Source organism: Taudactylus pleione, unplaced genomic scaffold (genome assembly GCF_031769625.1).
Source record: "Taudactylus pleione unplaced genomic scaffold, aTauple2 ptg000192l, whole genome shotgun sequence".
Taxonomy (NCBI): domain Eukaryota; kingdom Metazoa; phylum Chordata; class Amphibia; order Anura; family Myobatrachidae; genus Taudactylus; species Taudactylus pleione.
The window spans coordinates 400,335-422,364 of NW_028284594.1; the positions used below are offsets into that span (position 1 = coordinate 400,335).

The 22,030-nt window shown below is 43.1% G+C and overlaps 1 pseudogene; it reads left to right on the forward strand.

Annotated features, from left to right (window-relative positions):
• Positions 1-20,246: 20,246 nt before the first annotated feature.
• On the forward strand, positions 20,247-21,314 carry LOC148518986 (uncharacterized; annotated as a pseudogene).
• The last annotated feature ends 716 nt before the right edge of the window (positions 21,315-22,030 follow it).

Genomic DNA, 22,030 nt, shown 5'->3' on the forward strand with positions numbered 1-22,030 from the left:
TGATTTGCTTGCAATGCTGATATTTGTGCAAATTAGCAATTTTTATCAACTGCGCAGGCCTCTAAGTCGATAAAAAGTCACACAGCGCATGTGTCACCAAGGTATGTACACACAGAGGCACAGTAGTAGTTGAGATGCAGTCTATTCAGACGCACAGAGAAGCACTGTCTAATGGGCATGTTGTGGGAGTACCACAGGCATGTCGAATAACTGATTGCTAACTCAGACACTTAATCACCTACATTGGCGGCAATGCTCTGATGAAGATTCTGCACCTAGCTTATGGCAGGTGCAAGTTGCTATGGTGCGTCCGATGGTAGCATCTAAAAACGGGATTGTTGCGTCTAAACTCACAAAGTGGTCAGCTCATTCTTTGCACATTCAGACACATGCTTGTACACCAGGGAAAGGGCTTTTCCTAGTATTAGCATGTAGTTGCAAATGCGCCTACAGCAAAAAAATACTAAAGCGGCCGCAGCAGCACGCGACTCAGAAACAGCCCCAAACTGTTTTCTCATTTCTCATTTCAATTGTTGTATAGCAATGTAGTAATGGGGTCGTATCTTTAAAAAATAAAATGCTTCTTGTTGGTACCTAATCCCCACGACACTGCATGCCATGTTCTACTGTATTGTTGGAGACAATGCAGGGAAATTGGTACTCTTTATCACACATGGTGATTGTATCCTGTCATCCAGCAATTCTGGACTGTTACCTGGTACCTGGTCACATCCGTTACTGGCCTTTCACCTCCTACGAGTCCGGCAGTGGCTCTGCTCAATTGCCCTGTCCAATTCATATCTAAACCCTGTGACAGACTGTACATGCATGTCTGCAACGCAGGCAAATCTCTAATAGCCAAACAACTAGCTCCCCGACCAGAACTGCTCTGATTTATTGGTTAGGATGTATTGCATTCGTGGAATATATCACCAGCATCCAGGACATTATGGTCCCCAAAATTCATAAGGCCTGGAGCCCCTGGTTTCAGTTAATGAATTATCCACTTTCAGATGCACACTAACCTGCCCATTAGCTCTCTAACGTGACTTGCACTCTGGGCCTGATTCAGAGCCAGATGCTCTTGAAGAGCGCTCGCTCTGAATCAGGGTGTTATTTTTTTTTTGTTGCGGCCTCCCGGCCACTCGCTAAGCTGTGGGAGACCACCCACAGCTTTTGTGAGCGGCCAGGTGATGGTCGCGATCATCGTGACCATCGGGGCTTGCGATGAGACCCTTGTGGTAGGGTCTCGTCCGTCGCAAGCCCAAGAGAGCTTCCTGCTCTAACAGAGCAGGAAGCTCTCCACTGACATCACTGGTGATGTCAGTGGTGCCTCCCACAAATGGCAGGCATTCCTTCGGGAACGCCTCCATTTGTGTAGCCACCCCCCCTCCCCGCCTACAAAACGGGGCGAGCTGTCGATCAACATCGACAGCCGCCCCGTTTGTAGTGAGCCCCGGAGCGAGATAATTTCTCTCTGACTCTGGCGCTTGCGCATGTGCGCGGCACGCGCTGTGCATGCGCAGTACCCCACCATCAACCCACTTGCGAGCGCTATGCTTACTTGATTGACATAAAATCGATAAATATTAGTTATACATCAAATATTCTTGATATAAAGCAAATAAGAGAGACCAGGTGATGTTATATAGTTGCGCCTCTGCTGCTCTAGTTAAACTTCTTCTAAATTAACCTCTTACAAAACTTTGAAGCAAAAGGAATTTAGAAGTAGTTATACCTTAGCGCCCCCTATTTACAAAGTGGTATAAAAGACGATTTACTTATCTTTCCTAGTCAAGTGTATAAGTCATCTTCTTAAGAAATCGTCCACAAATTGATACCACAAGTATGCTGCAAATACATATAAAGGAAGAAAAAAGGAACAATCTAGTGCAGACACTTCTACAAAGACAGCCTTAAAAATAAATTCTTTCTTATGTATAAGGAAAATATTTAAAATCATAGAATTCCCCCCAAAAATTTTTTGGACAAAGTTTAATACATATGAAACAGTACACAGCCCTTGTATAAAATTCGGGCTTCAATAATCATAAAAACATATATAAAAAAACACCAACATTAGTGAAGTTGGCTTCGTACCAGAATCAGGTCACAACAGAGCCTGTAATAAAGCTGAAGGATAGTTGTAATACCCGGGATCCACCACAGCAACTTTCCAGGGACGTCTTCCAGACTGAGGGGGTCATTCAGACCCGCTCGCGAGCGCAGGACGCTCGCAAGCGGGTCAATGGTGCCGAATTGCGCATGCGCACGACGGAGGGAGCTCCGTTGTGCGCATGCGCGAGACCCGAATAACGACGGCCAGGCCGTCGTTATGGGTCTCGCACCAAAGGGGGCGTGCTGTCGATGTCGATTGACAGCATGCCCCCTTTGGTGGGCGTGCCGGGGGCGTGGCTGCCAGACGGAGGCGTTCCCATGGGAATGCCTACCATCTGAAGCCGACCCCACTGACATCAGTAGTGATGTCAGTGGGAGTGAGTTTGGCTCTGATAGAGCCAAAATCACTCCAGGGCCTGATTCAGGCAGAATGCCAACAAGGAATCCCCCTCTTTCCATCCAATGCGTTTCTACCTCTCCGGAGGTCTTTGCTTTGACATAAATATTACTTCTTCAGGGGTGTTTGTGAGTTGTGTCTATTAGCCTGTCCCAATGCTTCACGTGTTTCAGCAGTGATCCTGCTGGTACTTAAGAAATGCACAATGTGCATAAAATACATATTTTACATGGTTAAAACAATACACAGAATGTTAAACACAGCTTGGATGAGAAGGGGTGTCCAGCTAGCTATATGCCTATATTCAAGATCCTGACATGCAAATCTCATTACAATGGGCTTTTGCTGGCCCTAAGTACCTATATGATAGTTTAACAGATTTTTTATGTTGGACCTGTGTCTTTTTGTGACTATAAAACCCTTTAACAAACTTTCATATTTATGTTACTAATGCAATTTAAATAAATGTACTGTATATTATATTGTTTGGTTTGAGTGCAATATTTTCTTTGTTTTGCTGTATAGCCATAAATGTCTATATTATATATTAAGAATGCAACCCATGTCTGTGCATTCACTACAAAACAGCAGCAACAATTGAATAGAGATACAAAATAACCAACTAGTGGTTTACTTTAGTATGAATTTACTGAGTAAAGATCACATGACCATATTTTTGTCATTGTGGAATTATCCTCTTTCCTAATATCTGTCATGTGTGTAATGTTTGGATTGTGTAACGAATGTCAATGTGCAACTGCAGCATTAACAATACAACCTATATGTCTTGGAATAATTGCATTTTCCGAATATTTAAATATATATGTTTATCCATTTATTTATGTTGGACAACAGGGGTCCAACTAGCACAACACTGCCCACAGTGGTGTGATTATTCTGTTAGAGAGATCCTTAGGGATAGACATAGAATACAACATACATGAGACAAGAAGTTATAGTATACATCTCTGTACTGTAGAGCGCTTACTCTTCCCCCCAATATTTCTTGATTGTTTATACAGAAAGTTGGAACACCTCATAGAGCGAGCAGCTAGTGGTACAGTTAGAAGGTCGTCCTGAGAGCACCTACCGCCAACCCCTATTGCCCAGCATCTAAGTATTTGTTCCAAGGTTAGCAGCACCAGTTTATTCACTGAACTTAAAACATTTTAGTTAAGGAAGCTAAGGTATGGTGGGATTTCCATACTTTTGAATGGTATTTAAAAGAAAACATTGTACCTAAAGGCCTCAAATTACATAAGAAACCAACTCACAACACTGATAATGCATCATTTATTGAAAGATGGGACAAGGTTCTAGTAGAATGTTCCACTAAACTAATGCAACTCATATAAACAGAAAGACAGTTAGAATTGGAAAAAATAGGGGAACGCATCACAAAATTAGACTCAGAACTAGAACCATACAAGCAAGAGTCAGAGTATGCAAATTTAGAAGGATTAACTAAAACACAACTAGATAGAGTTGAGAGAGAGGTGATTGAAACGAAAAGATCAAAAATCCTAAGGGACAAATTTGGGATAAAACATACCAATAAACCCAATATCAATAAGAGACTACCCATCCATTCTAAACTGACACGTACAACAGACAGAAACCCAAAAAAGAAATTTCACACAGACTCCGATATACAAAAATCTCAATCTCACATATCAACAATATATGACAAAGTTACACTCAATATCATATACATATTTGAGCAATACTGAAATCACTGCCTACAGATTTTGCCCACCTGACTATAAGAACTACCATTTTTTTATGTGCCTACATTTAGTTGTAACATAGTATTAGGGGATCTATGCGTAGCAGTGCACCAGCTTGAAAGGTGTCCAGTTTGGTACAAATTAGTAAATATTCTCAGTAAAAGTCTAACCAGGTAACCAAGGCTATCTTTATTATGCCAATGTGGCTTTTCAATATCACATTAAAATATTCTATTTCTTAATAAACAGAATAAAATAGTCAAATCTTTTATAGCTATTTAGATATGAATTGGTCTTCTTTTAACCAGCCATTTGGATGTACAGTACCTTGATCAGAGCTAAGAAGATAATTGGATGCAGTTCACTGTTCACACATTTATTTTAGAGATGTACAGTTTGGTTTTCCTGAATACTGAACACACCTGAACTTTCCCGGTGCGGATCACTTTTGGAGTTCCGAGTAGAATTGAGTCCCGGCTCGAGTCAACTGTAAGTTCGGAACTCAGATGTAAAAGCCAAGTCTCGGGTTTTGGATTGCAATGTAAACAGATCCAAATTACATGATTTTAACTGCTTGTACCAATTTTAAAGAGATCCAAAACCAAAACATAAAAAGGTGGTTTGCCAAAAACAAAACCATAACACAATAATGTGGGTCCGCACACATCTCTAATTTATTTATTCTCATAATACAATCGTTAATGTGTAAATGTGTTTCTTGCCAGAGGCAAACTTTGGATTTCTACAGTGGGGTTTCATAATAAATACTTCCTATGAAAACATAACATTTAACACTACATATATATTTTTTTCATTGCCAGCCTATTTGTCCCTTGTATTGCCAAACTCTTTATTACCTCTAATTACTCTCTCATGCTTATTAATACCACCACCATTGCCCTCTCTCATGTCCCTTACTGTCACCCATTGATCCCTCTCCCCCCCTTTCATTGATCCCTCTTGTGCTTCACTGCCTACACAGTCACAGCCTCCCTTAGTTCTTGGTGGGTTGCTTTGCTGCACAATCTACTATGCTGCTGAGAGAGACAGTAAACACTTCATTTCTGAGCATGTTTGATTAGAGATGGGGTTTTGCTGAAAACTGAAAATACCTGAACTTTGGGCTTCTGAGTTGATCCTAATCTCAGCTTGGATCACTTTGGGGTTCTGAGTAGTCCTAACTTGGGTCTTCTCGCCAAGTTCAGAACTCAGATCTAAAACAGCATCCTATATATTTTGGATTGCATATAAATCCCTCCCTCATGATTTCAGGTGGTCAAAATTGACTGGAAATGACTGGAGATGAATGTTACTGATGTAAATAATACTATAGGAACACAAACAAGTATGATGATTTTAGCTGTTGTTAGACATTTTTAAAGAAATCCAAAACCTCACCAAAACATTTGAGGGTGGTTTTGCCAAGATCAAACCACTGGGGTCTGCACACATTTCATATTTGATTGATGTGCTAGAATGCTGAGTCATGCGCATAGCATTCGGGGGCATCAATCTGATTATCAATCTGATTATCATTTTTTTGCTGCTGATCATACTGATACATTGGGGGTGTTCCCTAAGGCACTCAGGCTAATTTGGAGTGAAACCAATGTTTAGGGAAGGTTTATGGGCAACAAGAATATCTCTGTAAGGGGTACAGGTAGATTCAATTAAGCATTGGCGCGATATGTGGCTGCTCAAAGAGCAAGTAATTACTGATGGAATCCTTACTAATTTGTCTCACACCACTATAACCATATAGCATTGGTCCTTGAAGTTCTGTCAGAACCTTGCAGCTAATTGAATTGCACCAACTGTAATTGCACTCCCGAATGCTATCTCAGGGGCAAATGCAGGATTTTTATTGGGGGGGTTTCTATATACGTATAGAAATATATATATATATATATACACACACACACATATATATATATGTATATATATATATATATGTGTATATACATACATACAGTAACCACACACAAACATATATGTATTATATATACAGTACACACGCATATAGATATGCACACACATACGTCACATAAATTATACACACACATATATTACACACACTTACCTGCCAGCAGCTGTGGGTTGTAGAGATAGGGACGGGATCTGGCACTGTCATTAGGCCCCTCCCCCTAGTGGCAAAATGCAGTGCTTCGCAGGTCAGTCAGGAGGGGTCAGGGCCAAATGACGTGATTCTAATGGAATTGCATCATTTTGGCTCCGCCTCATCTCGATTGACCCGTGAATCGCAGCATTTTGCCGCAAAGGGGCAGGGCTTAATACTATGGCGCTTGCTCGTCTCGTCTGTCAGAGGGGGTTTCTGGGTACTCAGAAACCCCCCCTGCTTGCGCTACTGCTATCTCATATGCCCTTGTTACAATTTTTCAATAAATACCACATGAACATTCATCAAAGTTTTCAAAGCTTTTGTTGGTTCATTCAGTTACATGCATTTTCTAGTGTTTTTAACAATACTTCAACTCATGTAACTGGGTCTGACATGGAACCCATTGTTTCCTAGGTTAGCATACCCACTTAGCTTTTTACTGCCATTTGGGTGTGTTACTTTGCGCTGCAGTTCTTTGAATGTTTCTTGCTCTGTTCAATGATGTATATCACATGAACAGAGTAAGCAAAAATGCTAGTTCACAACTGCATGTCATATGCTTTAATGACAAGACACTGATGGAACAAAATAACATGTAAAGAAAAAAGTAAAAAATGTCATAAATGAGGGAGACAAAATTGTTATAATAGTGTATTATAATTAACATGTATGATCCAATGCTAATATTATTATATTTTAATATACGACTTTACTTTTCCCATTTCTTCTAGCTGTCTGGAGGTAAAAGGGCACAGGGCTGAGATGACAGTGGGGACCAGGCATTCCATCAGTACTAAAAGGTAGAGTACAATGGGGCAGATGTATGAAACTCTGGAAAGTGATAAAGTGGAGAGTGATAAACGACCAACCAATCAGCTCCTAACTGTATTGTTACAGGCTTGAAAAATGACAATTGGGAGCTGATTGGTTGGTCGTTTATCACTCTCCACTTTATCACTTCCCAGAGCTTCATACATCTGCCCCAATAAATCTATTATACTAGGTTACTATTTGTTGTGGTCATTTGTGTGGGGATTAAATATAAACATTTCCATACTGCATATCACACTTACAGTAAATGTACTTGTATTCAAATTTAAGTGTATCTGAACAGACAGATTAGGGTGGCCAAATGTAAGGTGAAAACAGTAAGGGTGGGTACATGTAAGCTTAGCAAGTTCAGCTCACCCACTGGAGATGGGATCTTATGCAAATGGAATTCATCCCCAGATGCACATTTTTGGGGTGTGTCTTTAATAGGTACCAGAGGCCTAGTGTAAAGAAAGATACGTGATGGTGATGATGATGATGACACCACATCGGGGAAAAAAATTCCCAGTGGCAAACCAACTACTATAGCAACAATCTGCCATCATTTACACACTAAACATTAAGGGCCTGATTCAGAGCCGGATGCTATTTGCGCTCGCTCGTTCTGAAAAAGGGGCCGGATATTTAAATAGAGCGCTCGCTCTTTGCGGTCTGTTGACGCCTCTATGTCTGAGCAAGCGAACAAAATATGCGCTCGCTATTTGCAATCAATGCCCCCTGGCCGTTCGCATCATACGTCATCTCCACTATTTATTAGATTAATCCAGTACATCGAAAGGCGTCTGAACTGCTCGCAGTGCTTGTCAGTGGCAAACGCAGGATTTTGAAAGGGGGGTTTCCAATTTCTGAATACAGAGCCAATTAAAAAAATCCACAGACATATATATATATATATATATAAACACACACACACACACACGCAGTATAGACACATATATTCACAGTATACACAAACACACACATATATACAGTCAGGTGCATACATATTGGGACATTGACAGAATTTTAATATTTTGGCTTCTATTCACCACCACAATGGCTTTGAAATGAAACAAACAAGATGTGCTTTAACTGCAGACTTTCAGATTTAATTTGAGGGTAATACATCCAAATCAGGTGAACGGTGTAGGAATTACAACGGTTTCTATATGTGCCTCCCACTTTTTAAGGGGCCAAAAGTAATGGGACAAACTAAACAATCCTAAACCTAATTTTCACTTTTTAATACTTTGTTGCAAATCCTTTGCAGGCAATTACAGCCTGAAGTCTGGAATGCATAGACATCACCAGACGCTGGGTTTCATCCCTGGTGATGCTCTGCATGCCTCTACTGCAAATGTCTTCAGTTCCTGCTTGTTCTTGGGGCATTTTCCCTTCAGTTTTGTCTTCATCAAGTGAAATGCATGCTCAATCGGATTCAGGTCAGGGGATTGACTTGGCCATTGCATAACATTCCACTTTTTAGCCTTAAAAAATTCTTTGGTTGCTTTTGCAGTATGCTTCGGGTCATTGTCCATCTGCACTGTGAAGCGCCGTCCAATGAGTTCTGAAGCATTTGACTGAATATGAGCATATAATATTGCCTGAAACACTTCAGAATTCATTCTGCTGCTTTTGTCAGCAGTCACATCATCAATAAATACAAGGGAACCAGTTCCATTGGCAGCCATACATGCCCACGCCATGACACTACCACCACCATGCTTCACTGATGAGGTGGTATGTTTTGGATCATGAGCAGTTCCTTTCCTTCTCCATACTCTTCTCTTCCCATCACTCTGGTACAAGTTGATCTTTGTCTCATCTGTCCATAGGATGTTGTTCCAGAACTGTAATGGCTTTTTTAGATGTTGTTTGGCAAACTCTAATCTGGTCTTCCTGTTTTTGTGGCTCACCAAAGGTTTACATCTTGTGGTGAACCCTCTATATTCACTCTTGTGAAGTCTTCTCTTGATTGTTGACTTTGACACATATACACCTACCTCCTGGAGAGTGTTCTTGATTTGGCCAACTGTTGTGAAGGGGTTTTTCTTCACCAGGGAAATAATTCTTCTGTCATCCACCACAGTTGTTTTCCGTGGTCTTCCGGGTCCTTTGGTGTTGCTGAGGTCTCCGGTGCGTTCTTTCTTTTTAAGAATGTTCCAAACAGTTGATTTGGCCACATCTAATGTTTTTGCTATCTCTCTGATGGGTTTGTTTTGATTTTTCAGCCTAACGATGGCTTGCTTCACTGATAGTGACAGCTCTTTGGATCTCATATTGAGAGTCGACAGCAACTGATTCCAAATGCAAATGTCACACCTAGAATCAACTCCAGACCTTTTACCTGCTTAATTGAGAATGAAATAACGAGGTACTAGCCCACACCTGTCCATGAAATAGCTTTTGAGTTAATAGTCCCATTACTTTTGGCCCCTTAAAAAGTGGGAGGCACATATAGAAACCGTTGCAATTCCTACACCGTTCACCTGATTTGGATGTAATTACCCTCAAATTAAATCTGAAAGTCTGCAGTTAAAGCACATCTTGTTTGTTTCACTTCAAAGCCATTGTGGTGGTGAATAGAGGACAAAATATGAAAATTCTGCCAATGTCCCAATATTTATGGACCTGACTGTATATATATATATATATATATATATATATATACATACACACACACACACACACACACACACAGTATACACCTATATACACAGTATACATACACATATATATATATATATATATATATATTATATGCAGTGTTGCGGCGGCACTCTGGGTGATTTATAAATACACAGACCCTTACAGCTTGATATTAACTACGTTTCAGAACATCTATATATATATATATATACCAATTAAATTAAATATCCACTTACCGCAAAAATGTCTTACAGAATAGCCTGTTGCAGTCCGAGGAGCAGACTTGGTGGTACTGCAGCACTTCCCTTGCCTATTTCTGCTCCTCTTAGGTGGCCGCGGCCAGCCGCTGCAGGGAAGGAAGTAGGGCCAGCACAGAGTTGTACGTAATGGCGCTGCAGCGTCATTAGTATGACAAGAGTAGCCAGGAGAGGGACCATTCACGGGGGAGGGGAGGAGTCACCAGGAGGGTTACCAGGGCTGGCGGCGGCACTGTACCCCAGCTTTGAGCCCTCTAAACCTTAGGGCCCGGGACGGGGGCACAGCTTGTACCCCCCTGTCACGGGCCTGTCCGACGGGTAGTCTGCAGGCGGAGTGGCAGATTGGGCCAGCCGGTGTCACAGTGACGTTACTTGCGCCGGACCCAGCTGCCGCAGTTAATCTGTGTATTCTACAGGGGGGTGGAAGCGGGTGACCTTTAGAAAAGGCAGCACTGTGACTGGAGACTGGAGCCTGGAGGCGGGGCTGGCCGGGGAGTGAGGAGACAGAAAGTACTGTGACACTGCAGTCTGTCTGTCTCAGCCCGACTACATGATAGCTCGGTGGTTGCGGGCGGCGCGCCGCCCTCTACTGGCCGGTGCTCATGGGCCTAGAGCTGCCTAATGGAAGCAGCCGCCCTTTAGGACCCCCCCCGCCGGCAACCCCCACCCCCTTCACCTGCGGCACCAGGAGAGAGCACCGGGAATAGTCAGCACCCGACGGCAGCTCAGCTTTTCAGCCGCCTCTCACAGTGCCCCTTCGGAACTGCCTGGGAGGAGCTGCACTCCCGCTGCAGCTCCCCCTACGTTCAGCCAGCAGCCAAGCCCCAGCTGTTTGTAAGCTGAACTCCGGGCCCGGCTGCTCCTTCTCTTTAGGAAAAAAAATAATTCAGACGGGCAGCGATGGAGCGGCGGCAAGGGGGGGTTTCTAGGTACTCGGAAACCCCCCCTGTGTGCGCGTATGCTTGTGGTAGGATTTTCCTACCGCAATCATGCGAACAGTTCAGGCTAAGAGACAACCAAGTGACGTGGCCGATGATGCTGCTTTGTTAATTATGCACACCCTAAAAAAAACAGGTTTTGACCGTTTGGCACGCCTGCGTTCGGATCTCCACTCCCCGTTTTCAAGCACCTTCCCCTGTTACCACCCACAAACGCCTCATCCTGTCACTCAAATTAGCAGGCACTCGCTATTTTGCGAACACACGATTTCCAACCGCAATGACTGGTTGGCGCATGCGCATTACGACCCATACGCATGCGCAGATCTGCGAACATCGCTCGGAGCAAACAAGCGGCCGCTTACGAGCGGCTCTGAATCAGGCCCTAGGTGTCCATACATGGTTGATCTGTTTCAGGACATCGCATTGTAACACATTTTTCTTTTACAACACATTTAACCCTTCACTGTTTGTTTATTATACATGTACTTCACTTTTTTTATTTTCATTCTTTATATGCAGCTGAGGCTGCTCTTAACTATCTCTTTTACACTGCACTTTTCTTACTTTGGCGGTGCCCTGGGGCGGCTTAGCTGGGACAGTTTGGGGGTGTCCTGCACTCTGGATTTGAATCCTAGTATGTTAGGGACCTACCCTACAGAGGTTACCTGGATATGGTGGGTAGGCCCATAACCTTGGCAAAGATTATGCTAAAAACCTCTATTGATTGCAAAATTGTATTGCATTTATATATTATCAATAATTTGGACCTGAGATTTGTCTGTTTTTGTGCCTGCAATTAGTCTCATCAGGTAGCACCTCCCATTATATATATATATATATATATATATATATATTCAGGGTGTGCAGTCCAGGAATCTTTCCCATATAGTTCAATTAATTTGCTTTATTGCACACCTGAGGGAAAGGAGACGCCCTCAGTCTGGATTAGCACCCCTACCTTATTGGTTTAAATGCATGGAGTCTGGTAATGTATATGCACACTGGTATTAGGCACAAATCTAGGTAAGTCCTACAAGTTATATACTGTAGTGCAACTTTGGTTCATTTTTGGGGCGTGGGTCTCCCTGGATTGCTTTGGTTGATCTGTTTCAGGCCACCGCATTGTAACACATTTTTCTTTTATAACACATTTTAACCCTTCACTGTTTGTTTATTATACATGTACAGTACTTCACTTTTTTATTTTCATTCTTTATATGCAGCTGTGGCTGCTCTTAACTATCTCTTTTACACTGCACTTTTCTTACTATGGCGGTGCCCTGGGGCGGCTTAGCTGGGACAGTTGGGGGGTGTCCTGCTCTCCGGATTTGAATCCTAGTATGTTAGGGACCTACCCTAAAGAGGTTACCTGGATATGGTGGGTAGGCCCATAACCTTGGCCATGATTATGCTAAAAACCTCTATTGATTGCAAAATTTTATTGCATTTATATATTATCAATAATTTATAGTTGTGCACCTGAGATTTGTCTGTCAATGGACAGATGTCTGCAGACATATCTGTCCATCGGCTGTGCAGCACAGCCAATGCGACGACGTTCACCGACATATCACGGGTATACACTGGCCGACATTGATCAGCCAATATATCTGTCAGTGTGTACCCAGCATAAGTCTCTCGTCTCTATCTGCCTCTCAGCCTTCTCATCCGGATGTACCAGCATTTTCTCATATTTATTTTTCCAAAACAAAAACTCATTGTTTTCCCCCCTTCCTGGGCCCCATCATCTTCCCCCCTCTCCCTTTCTCTTGATAACATTTCCCTCCTGGCTATCACCCAAGTCCACTGTCTGAGTGTTATCCTTGACTGCTCCCTGTCCTTCACAATTAAAATAAACCTCACTTTTGCCATTTCCACCTTTGCAAGATCTCCAGGATAAGGCCTTTCCTCACCCTTGATGCCACCAAAAACTTTATCCATGCACTCATCATCTCCTTCCTCATCTACTGTAAGCTCCTCCTCTTTGCCTCCCCTTACTCACCATTCCCGCTTCATTCTATCATGCTGCTGCTTGTCTCATTTTCCTTTCTATACACTCTGCATCAGCTTCCCCCTCTACAACCTGCTTCATTGGGTCACCAACTCCCACAAAATCCAGCTCAATCTCCTGACTCTAACTTAGAAAGCATTTGTCTCTTCCTACATCTTCAATATCATCGGTGTCCACACTCCCTCTTGTCCCTTCCAGTCATACTCTGCTTTCCCCATCTATTCCACCATTTACCTAATTTAATACTCACCTCCAAGATTTTTTCCGCTCCATCCCTTTCTCTGCAACTCACTCTTTTGCCAAGTCAGACTTTCTACCAGTTTTGCCAGCTTCAAATGTGCATTCAAACCCCATCTTTTCACCAAAACCTACCCTCTCTCCTCCTAAATTTCCACTCTTCTCTCCTCCCTTTACTGTATTTTCTCCCCAGTTCACCCACCACCTGTTAATCCCCCTCTTTGTATGTACGTTCTCGCAGGCTGGGCCTTCCTTCCTTATGTTTTCCTTAACACTATCCTTGCTTCTTGTGTTCCTTACCTCTTGTCTCCTAGACCCATTTAGTGACTCAACCTTCTTTGTGTGCAGGCTTAGTGAGTACTGAAGTGCCTTCCCCTTGCCGTGACTCACCTCTGCTTGCCAATCTAGATACTGGGGCCCATTTATCAATGATCACATTTGCAATGCGATCTGGGCACGATATTATTGCCCATGATCGCATTTCAGGATGCAATGATGGTGCAGGAATGTATGAAATAGCACCCGCAAGAACAGGGGCTCCATAAGGAGCCCCCTCCTGTCAGGTGCTCAGAGTGAAGAGACGTGTGCCGGACTCCTGCGCATGCATGGTCTACAGACCACATATGCCTGGTACATTTTCCGAAGTGTACCCCATAGGTTCAGCAGCAGAATGCTATCTTCAGATCAGGAGCGTAACTAGGTATTTGCAGGCCCCATAGCAAAGGTTTGTTAGGGCCCCTATGTACCACCCAATGGTGAAAAATGTATACAGCACAGGGCTTGACAAATTTTTCTAAAATCTAGGAGCCAGGATGAAAGTGTAGTAGCCAGACCACCGTCCACCCAAAAAAATTACAGGAGTGAGTGAGGAGCACAGCTCTGTGTGTTATGCAACTGTTACACACACTATACTAGTCCACAAAATGGTCACATTTGAATGGATACAGTAAAATGGAGGCCCCCTCACTGCTCTGCACAGCTCCCCTGCTCTACCCCTCACCCCCCAGTAATAACGGACCACATTTCACATAAAATAATTGTGCCAGAAAGTACAACAAAACCCCCCTCCCCTCGTGGTCACACCACTATCCATCTGAAGCCTCTCTGCAATCCCTGGCCATGCATAGACCCTACTATCGGAGAGCTCTATGCAGCCGGAGATAGGAGCCAGTAGACAGCCAGGACGTACAGGAGGATCAGCGTAGACTGGGACAGATAGCAGGGATCAGAACAGGCCTGGGTGGAGAGGAGTCGTCAGTGCAGTCCGGGATGGACAGAGGCACAGCAGTCACCGCAGGCGACACTCAGCACATGCACTCCTGTGCATGATATGAACACTGCAATACTACAGGCACAAATCTCCGCCGGAGCTGATGAGAATCTGCTTCCTCCCTCACTGCAAAATCTAGTAGCCAGGCAGCAAAATCTGGTAGCCATGGTGACCTGGCCCCCAGGATTTGTCGAGCCCTGATATAGCACAATTTAATGTAATTTTGACAAGGAAGATGGGCCCCCCTAAGCTCAGGGCCCCATAGCAGCTCCATCCCTTGCACCTATGGTAGTTATGAAGCTCATGCTTCAGATGGTGTAAGCTGTGAGGACCAAACTCCGGAATGCTTTGTAAATCTGACAACATTGCATGCCCCATTGAAACCTATGGGACTGTTTTGCAAATGGAGTGCTTGCAGCAAATATCAAGAGATTTCTGCTGCGGTGCCTCCATACATCTAGGGGATACTAAATATTTGCAGGTATCCTCCAAAAGCTGGTGTTTTCAGGGAATACAGTATGCCACAAATATTTAATGATAAATAGGCCCCACAGTGAGTTGCAGCGGTGTTTTAAGACTGAAAAAAATGGAGCAGAAAATCACAGTCTTAGGACCTTTGACTGTATCCTACCTATTTGATCTGCTTATTGCTCCAAGTTGTTCCGAAAATACAATAAACATTATAAATACTGTGTGATACAATTGTATCCAGTGCACAGCACTGAGTTTAACAAGTTATAATGGTCTTGGAGAAAAATACAAATTGAAGTTCACAATGCATTAAGTATATGTTGTACAAAGATAAAAGATTAAAGTATACCCTTTATATATCCATAATTGATGCCCTTCTTTTTAGTGCTGGTGAATCAATTATTATAAATTGATTCACTAGAACTAAAATGAAATTGTTCTTTAGCTCTGTAGATATAGCTAATAAGCAATGTTAACAGCTGACTATAGTATTGTTTTTAACGAACGACTGCTCTTATGTATTTAGAATTATTATTCCAAAACATGTGGCTTGTTAATTTACTATATATTAACATAACCACATCACATGCACATACATCTAGCAAATGTGTAAACTTATGTAAATAGAAAGGTTTTTTACAGATGTAGATTATGCGCCTATTTATATAAGCCAGGAACATTCCACAAGTGTCTTGCATCAGGTGTTTTGCCCTATTGTTTTTTTTACTTGACAATGTATGAAAATCATCATTAATGAGTTATTGAAAAGGATAATAAGGGGTGAATTACATATCCCACTATCAACAGTGTTATCCAGGATGCCAGTGCTCAGAATACTGGTGCCGGAATCCCGTCAGCAGTCGGAATTCCGGCGCCAGGATCCCAGATGGGTCACAGCCAATCAGCGGGCGCTAACTGTAGAGAGGCCTCTGATTGGCTGGCGGGCCCGGAGAATGACAGAAACCTGCCGGTCTTTATCATTCACCGGGGTAGAGATGTATGTGTTATCACATACATCTCTACAGTTCGAAATCGTACGGGTACCTTGTTTTTTTTTTTGCCAAATCCCATGGAGCCTTCTGAAGAGGGGGACAGATGCGATGCCAGAGGGTAGGTGAGTATTGGATTTTTTTTTCACAGGTAACCCGTGGGATTCTACTGGAGAAGGGGACGGAACATCTGGCAGAAGGTAAGTATGTGTGAGTGTGTTAGTTATGTAATAAACTTTTTATTTCTACGGTGTGTGTATCATGTCGCTTTTTTGCTATTTTTTTTACAGTGGGGGTACGGGTGTAGTTCAACAAGTGCCAAAGGGTCAGCATGCTGGTGCCTGTAGTTCCACTGTAAAAAGCATACCACATACCAAATGGGGACCATGAGTAAAACCCATCTGGTTTGGGGTCAAGAGAGATGACATTAAGAGTTGTAATCTAATTGACATTATTTTGGCCAGTATTTTATAATCATAGTTTAATAGGGTAATTTTACTGTACTAGGAGAGTGAATCAGAGTTTTATTTCCTTATTAACGGAGAGGTCAACATGTATTTATTGGAATACATTTTTTGAGGGTAGGAGTTTGAGTAATCCTTCAAAATGTTGTAATAATTATCATTAATACTATAGTTGCATAAAAGCTAAACAGGCAACTATTAGTTCCAGGTTCCTGATTTAGTTTTAATGCAACAATAGCAGCTTAACTTCTTTCTCAGGACTGTCTCATTAAGATACGCCCTTTGCTGGGATGTAAACTTTGGCAGGGCTGCCTCTAAAAGATAAAAGTGTTATGAAGTTTCATCAATCGAAGCCCCTGAATACACAGATGGGCCCAGCCAGTTTGTTGCTCAATACACCCTGTAACGCGCCCTGCATCTTGCGCCACGTGGTACGCCTTGAGTCACGCCTTTCATTATTAATCGCAATGGAATGAACCGTGGCACTGGAAAAAGTCATAGCATGTAATACAACTTTTTGTCCACCAGGTGTCGCTTTTCCTAAACTAAACTGCGCATGTGTCCGATATCCAATACATTTTCTGTATAACCGCCCGATGATTGGCTGACAGAACCTGTGATTCGGTACACTATAGTACAGCTTTTTCATCATGGAATCAGGGTTGTAGAAGAATGTGTAATGAGTTTTAAATCATTACAGTACAGTATGTGTGCGAGAGTACAGTACTGTACTTTTTTGAATAATATATGTTTTAATATTTTGTCTCAGGGACTCGGACAGGGGTCACAAGCACACACAGCTTTCAATGAGATGGAATTAATTAATACTTGGATAACTGCTCGGGTACTGTGTTTACATGTACTAGTATAATATTTAGAAAGGAAGACACACTTGCATTATTATTATCATTATTATTATGCTTCCCTCACTGCGCCCTCCCTAACGGCAGCATGTGGGTGGAGTGCACAAGGATTCATAGATGGATGTGAAAGCCTTCTTGGCCTAGTGACAGATAGTGTAGTGTATTGAAGGCACTACATTGCTCCACAACTCCCCCGCACTCTGCAATGACACACCCAGGGGCAGATTGGCCATACTTTAAGCGGGAAAATTCCTAGTGGGCCAGTTGGACTGTGGGGTCACTTGTCATCTGTGGCCCTGCCCCCGAATCGCATCAACCGGTTGTCATTTGTTTTTACATGACAGGCAGCCCAGTGCCGGCTGCCTGTTACAACTAGTAGAGCTTCCCGCAGCCCGCCTCTATCGGGAGAAGAGGCTTTAGTCCCCACCCAGCAGGAAGGGAGCTGCCCCAGCACTATGGAGGAAGAGTGGATCTTTGGCCGGCCGGTAAGTTGGATCTGCTGCCTGCTAGCCTGGTTCACAGAGGACAGAGGGGATATAGGGGACAGAGGGAAGGCAGGGAGGGACTTCACAGGGGATGGAGTGGAGACAATCGGGGCTGGCTGCCTGGGAGGCTCAGACGAACAAATGAGTCTGAATCTGATTGTAGTGCATCAGCACCTGTTACAGGAGTCAGGACATTTTCTTTTTCTAAAGACTGACTGATATGGAGAATGGAGATAGAGATCTGTCTTGGGGGATGGGGGGCTATTCTGTTCTAGTCTCTGTGTGGGGGGAATGATGGTCTTTCTGAGAGGGAGGAGGCATTTGTTGTACTAGGGGGAGATGGTCTTTTTTTGGGGTGCTATTCTGTGCTCAGGGAAGATTATCTGTGTGTGGGGGAGGGGGGCAACTGTGCTAAGGGGAAATGATCTGTCTGTGGGGGAGGGGGGCTATACTGTGCTAGGGCAGGAGGATGGCACTGGGGAGATGCAGTATAATGGCACTGGGGAGACACAGGATGATGGCACTGGAGAGACACAAGATAATGGCACTGGGGAGATGCAGGACAATGGCACTGGGGAGGCGTAGTTTGATGGCATTGGGGAGACACAGGATAATGGCACTGGGGAGATGCACGATAATGGCACTGGGGAGATGCAGGATGATGGCATTGGGGAGACACAGGATGATGGCATTGGGGAGACACAGAAGGATAGTGCTGGAGAGAAGCAGGGGGTGGCACTGAGAGGCACAGGGGGATAGTGCTGGGGAGGCACACGGGGGGGGGATTGGCTGGAGACACACCATGGCGATGGTGCTGGAGACACCAAATTGGACGCTTTCTAATGAAACCATATTACTGATGCAAATGGTACCAAATGACAAATATATTTTATTAATATCAAATTTTTGATAAGGAAAACCCACATTTTGTCCTGGACCAAAACTTCTGTTACCATGTATTATCTGGTTGAACCTCTGTTGTATGAGGATGATATTGGATTTATTGCTATGCAAATAGGTGGCTTCCAGACCATATGATCTCCTGCATGAATAATGAATACCGACTCAAGACACTGCTTGTCCAGGGAGGATCAATTTCTTCAGAGGTTCCCCTTTGCAGAGAAATCATATAGGTAAGAAAATACTCATTGTTATTCACATGCTGGCTGTGCTTATTTCCTGGAGAGAGGGACTGTGGGTATGCCCATCAGCTCCTGGAGCAGTGGGCATGCCTCCAGCATGCTTTTCCGGGCACGCGCCTTCGGCGTGCGCACATAGGGCCTATTTCATATTTTTTCCCGGGCCACTTTCAATTCCCAATCAGCCCCTGGACACACCCATAGTTATGGGGTGTAGGGCTCAAGTGTCGGGTTTCAGATGCATGCTCAACGTCAGGGGCTTAGATGGGTCAGACATACCCACAGGTGTTGGTGTTCAGGGACTCAAATGCAACCTCAGTTTTAAATAAGACCACATGATTTCCTGTTCACTAATGTTGCAGTAGTGTATTGAAGGCACTACATTTCCCCACAACTCCCCCGCACCCTACAATGACATACCCATACAGTTATGGGGTGCAGGGGCTCGAGTGTCAATTGCTCCATAAGGTTGCCGATCGCTCCATAAGTCCTGCCGCCTTGTGGCCTGATTCAACATTTGGCAGCCATTTTGTCCCTCTCATGCTTCAGCCTTTACTGCTATGTCCCATGCTAGCCCAGTATCTCGGTTTTCCGTGCTGCTGCAACGTCCATGCCCCTAGACACATATTTGTGTATCAAGTCTCATAACTCAGCACCTTCACTTTTTATGCCCTGCTTGCCACCAATCGCTCCATAAGGTCTGGTCGCCTCATGGCCTGATTCAACGGTCGGCAGCCATTTTGTTCCTTTTGTGCTTCGTCCTATACTGCTATGTCCCATGTTAGCCCAGTATCTTGTTTTTCCATGCTGCTGAAACATCCATGCCCCAATATGCATTTTTATGTATCGAGTCTCGTAAAGCAGCCTAAATTTACATGACCTGCATGGAGCTCATAGTCCAGCTACGAGGCAGCCTGATTCAATGGTTGGCGGCCATTTGTCCCTCTCATGCATAATCCTTTACTGCTGTGCCTCATGCTAGCCCAGTCTATTTTATTTACATTTTTGTGTTATGTCCATGATCCTAGCCGCATGTATGTACTTAGTCACATACAGTGTGCTTTACAAAATATATTTGGTAGTTAAAAAAAATTTACATTTTTGTCTGGCTAGAACTTTTTGACTTGCTTTGAGGATGCCCATCAATTATCATATGTCACTGCTGTTGGAAAAATGTAATATCCCCTTATGTGTTATAAAATATGTTATACAATATTCATTGTTTTGAGATACTGGACATTAAATATACTCAGTAACAGTATTTCTCTTGTTCTCTCCATGTTGTCCCTGTCGTCAAACATGCCAACAAAAATCAGCAAATTCATGAGCAAGAAATTGAAAACATGAAAAAAGAACACAAAACAACACAACAGATTCAGGCCTGGCTGAAAGAAAGTAGTGTTGTAGTCAGTTTACAGACTGTGCGCTATCATGCATTCGAGAGGATGAGGTGCAGATATAGAACTCCTTCTAAATGCACATGGTAGGTACTTTACATCAACCTTTTTTTAAATGTTACTAGATTGCTACTGTACTGTGTTCCAATTTCAACAGACTGTAACTGTGCAATAGTTTCTATATGTACTGTAAGTGTTATACCGTAGGAGCATCAAAAAGATTGTGCACCAATTAACTTGTGAGGATGATGAACATACAGCTTTACAAATAAAACATATTCTAAAATCAGAATATGACCTGGACATTTCCTGTTTCAGCATCAAACGGATGTGGAAGGAACTGGGATGGACTCTTGGCCCTACAAGGTAAAATAGTGTACAATAATCCACAAATGCACTCTACAATGCACTATTTTATTCAGTAAACTGTCCTTAATAATACACTGAGTTACGTGACTATAAACTAATAATATTTTTTTTTATTCCACAGAATACATCCCATGATAAGGGATGTTAGTTAATAAAGAAAAGAGAGTTGAAAAAGCATGATGGTGGATAGAGAGTGGTAAGAATTTTAATAATGTAATTTTCACAGATGAAACTTCAGTTTCTTTGGAGAGGTTCTCAAGACTGTCCTTCCGGAACCATGCACATCTCTCAATTAAACCACATCCCAAGCATCCATTAAAGCTCCATGTATGGGGAGCTAGATCTCGTTGTGGTGTAGGACCTATCTTAATTTTTGAAGGTACAGTAATGTTTGTTGTAAAAAATGCATAATACACAAAATTTACAATCCCGTACAGTAGTACAGTGTGCGCTTGATACTGACCAAAATGTCTTCTTCAAAGAACAAATAGTAGATGGCTGTATGGTGGAATATGTGAGAAAACGCTATCCATCAGGACACCGATTATTCCAGGATAATGATCATAAACACTCTGCCTCAGCAAAATTCATGGAAGATTAACAGTAGGGTTAATTTTTGTTGGGAGCCAATTAACCTACCAGTATATTTTTGGAGTGTGGGAGGTAACCAGAGTACCCAGAGGAAACCCACGCAAGCACAGGGAGAATATACAAACTCCACACAGGTTGGGCCGTGGTGGGACTCGAACCCACAACACAAGTGCTGTGAGGCAGTAATGCTAACCATTACACTGTCCATGCTACTCATTGATGGATTGGCTCCTATAGCTAACCCCACAATGGTGAGAATCTAGTGTTTCCTCACCATCACAAGTTTCTACCCATGGTTTTTTTTTGGGGGGGCAGACAGGCTCATTTGATTGCACCCAGCGGTTAACCCTATATGTACAGGAGATAGTGAACCTACAGTTAAACCGCTCTGTACTTAAAACAGATAATTATGAGTATACCATACACAGAACTTGATTTTCCAACCTCATATATTGCAGTCGGACACTTAGCACATGAGCTATTTGATAGGAAGCTTTAGAATGCTGCAGCACAGCAAAATGAGGAGAGCAGGATAACTCAATCCTCTGTACCTGTGAACGTTTCTTCATATGACCAGGAGTCTGCGGGAATGGTAACATTACCGACATGGATCAGAACCATGTATCACAGGCACGGGCAGAGCAATCAACGGCCTCCCTGGTGTATCTGCCCACCACACAGACTTCCATTGGCTAGCTGACACAGCAGTCTGCGGGAACAGGCAAT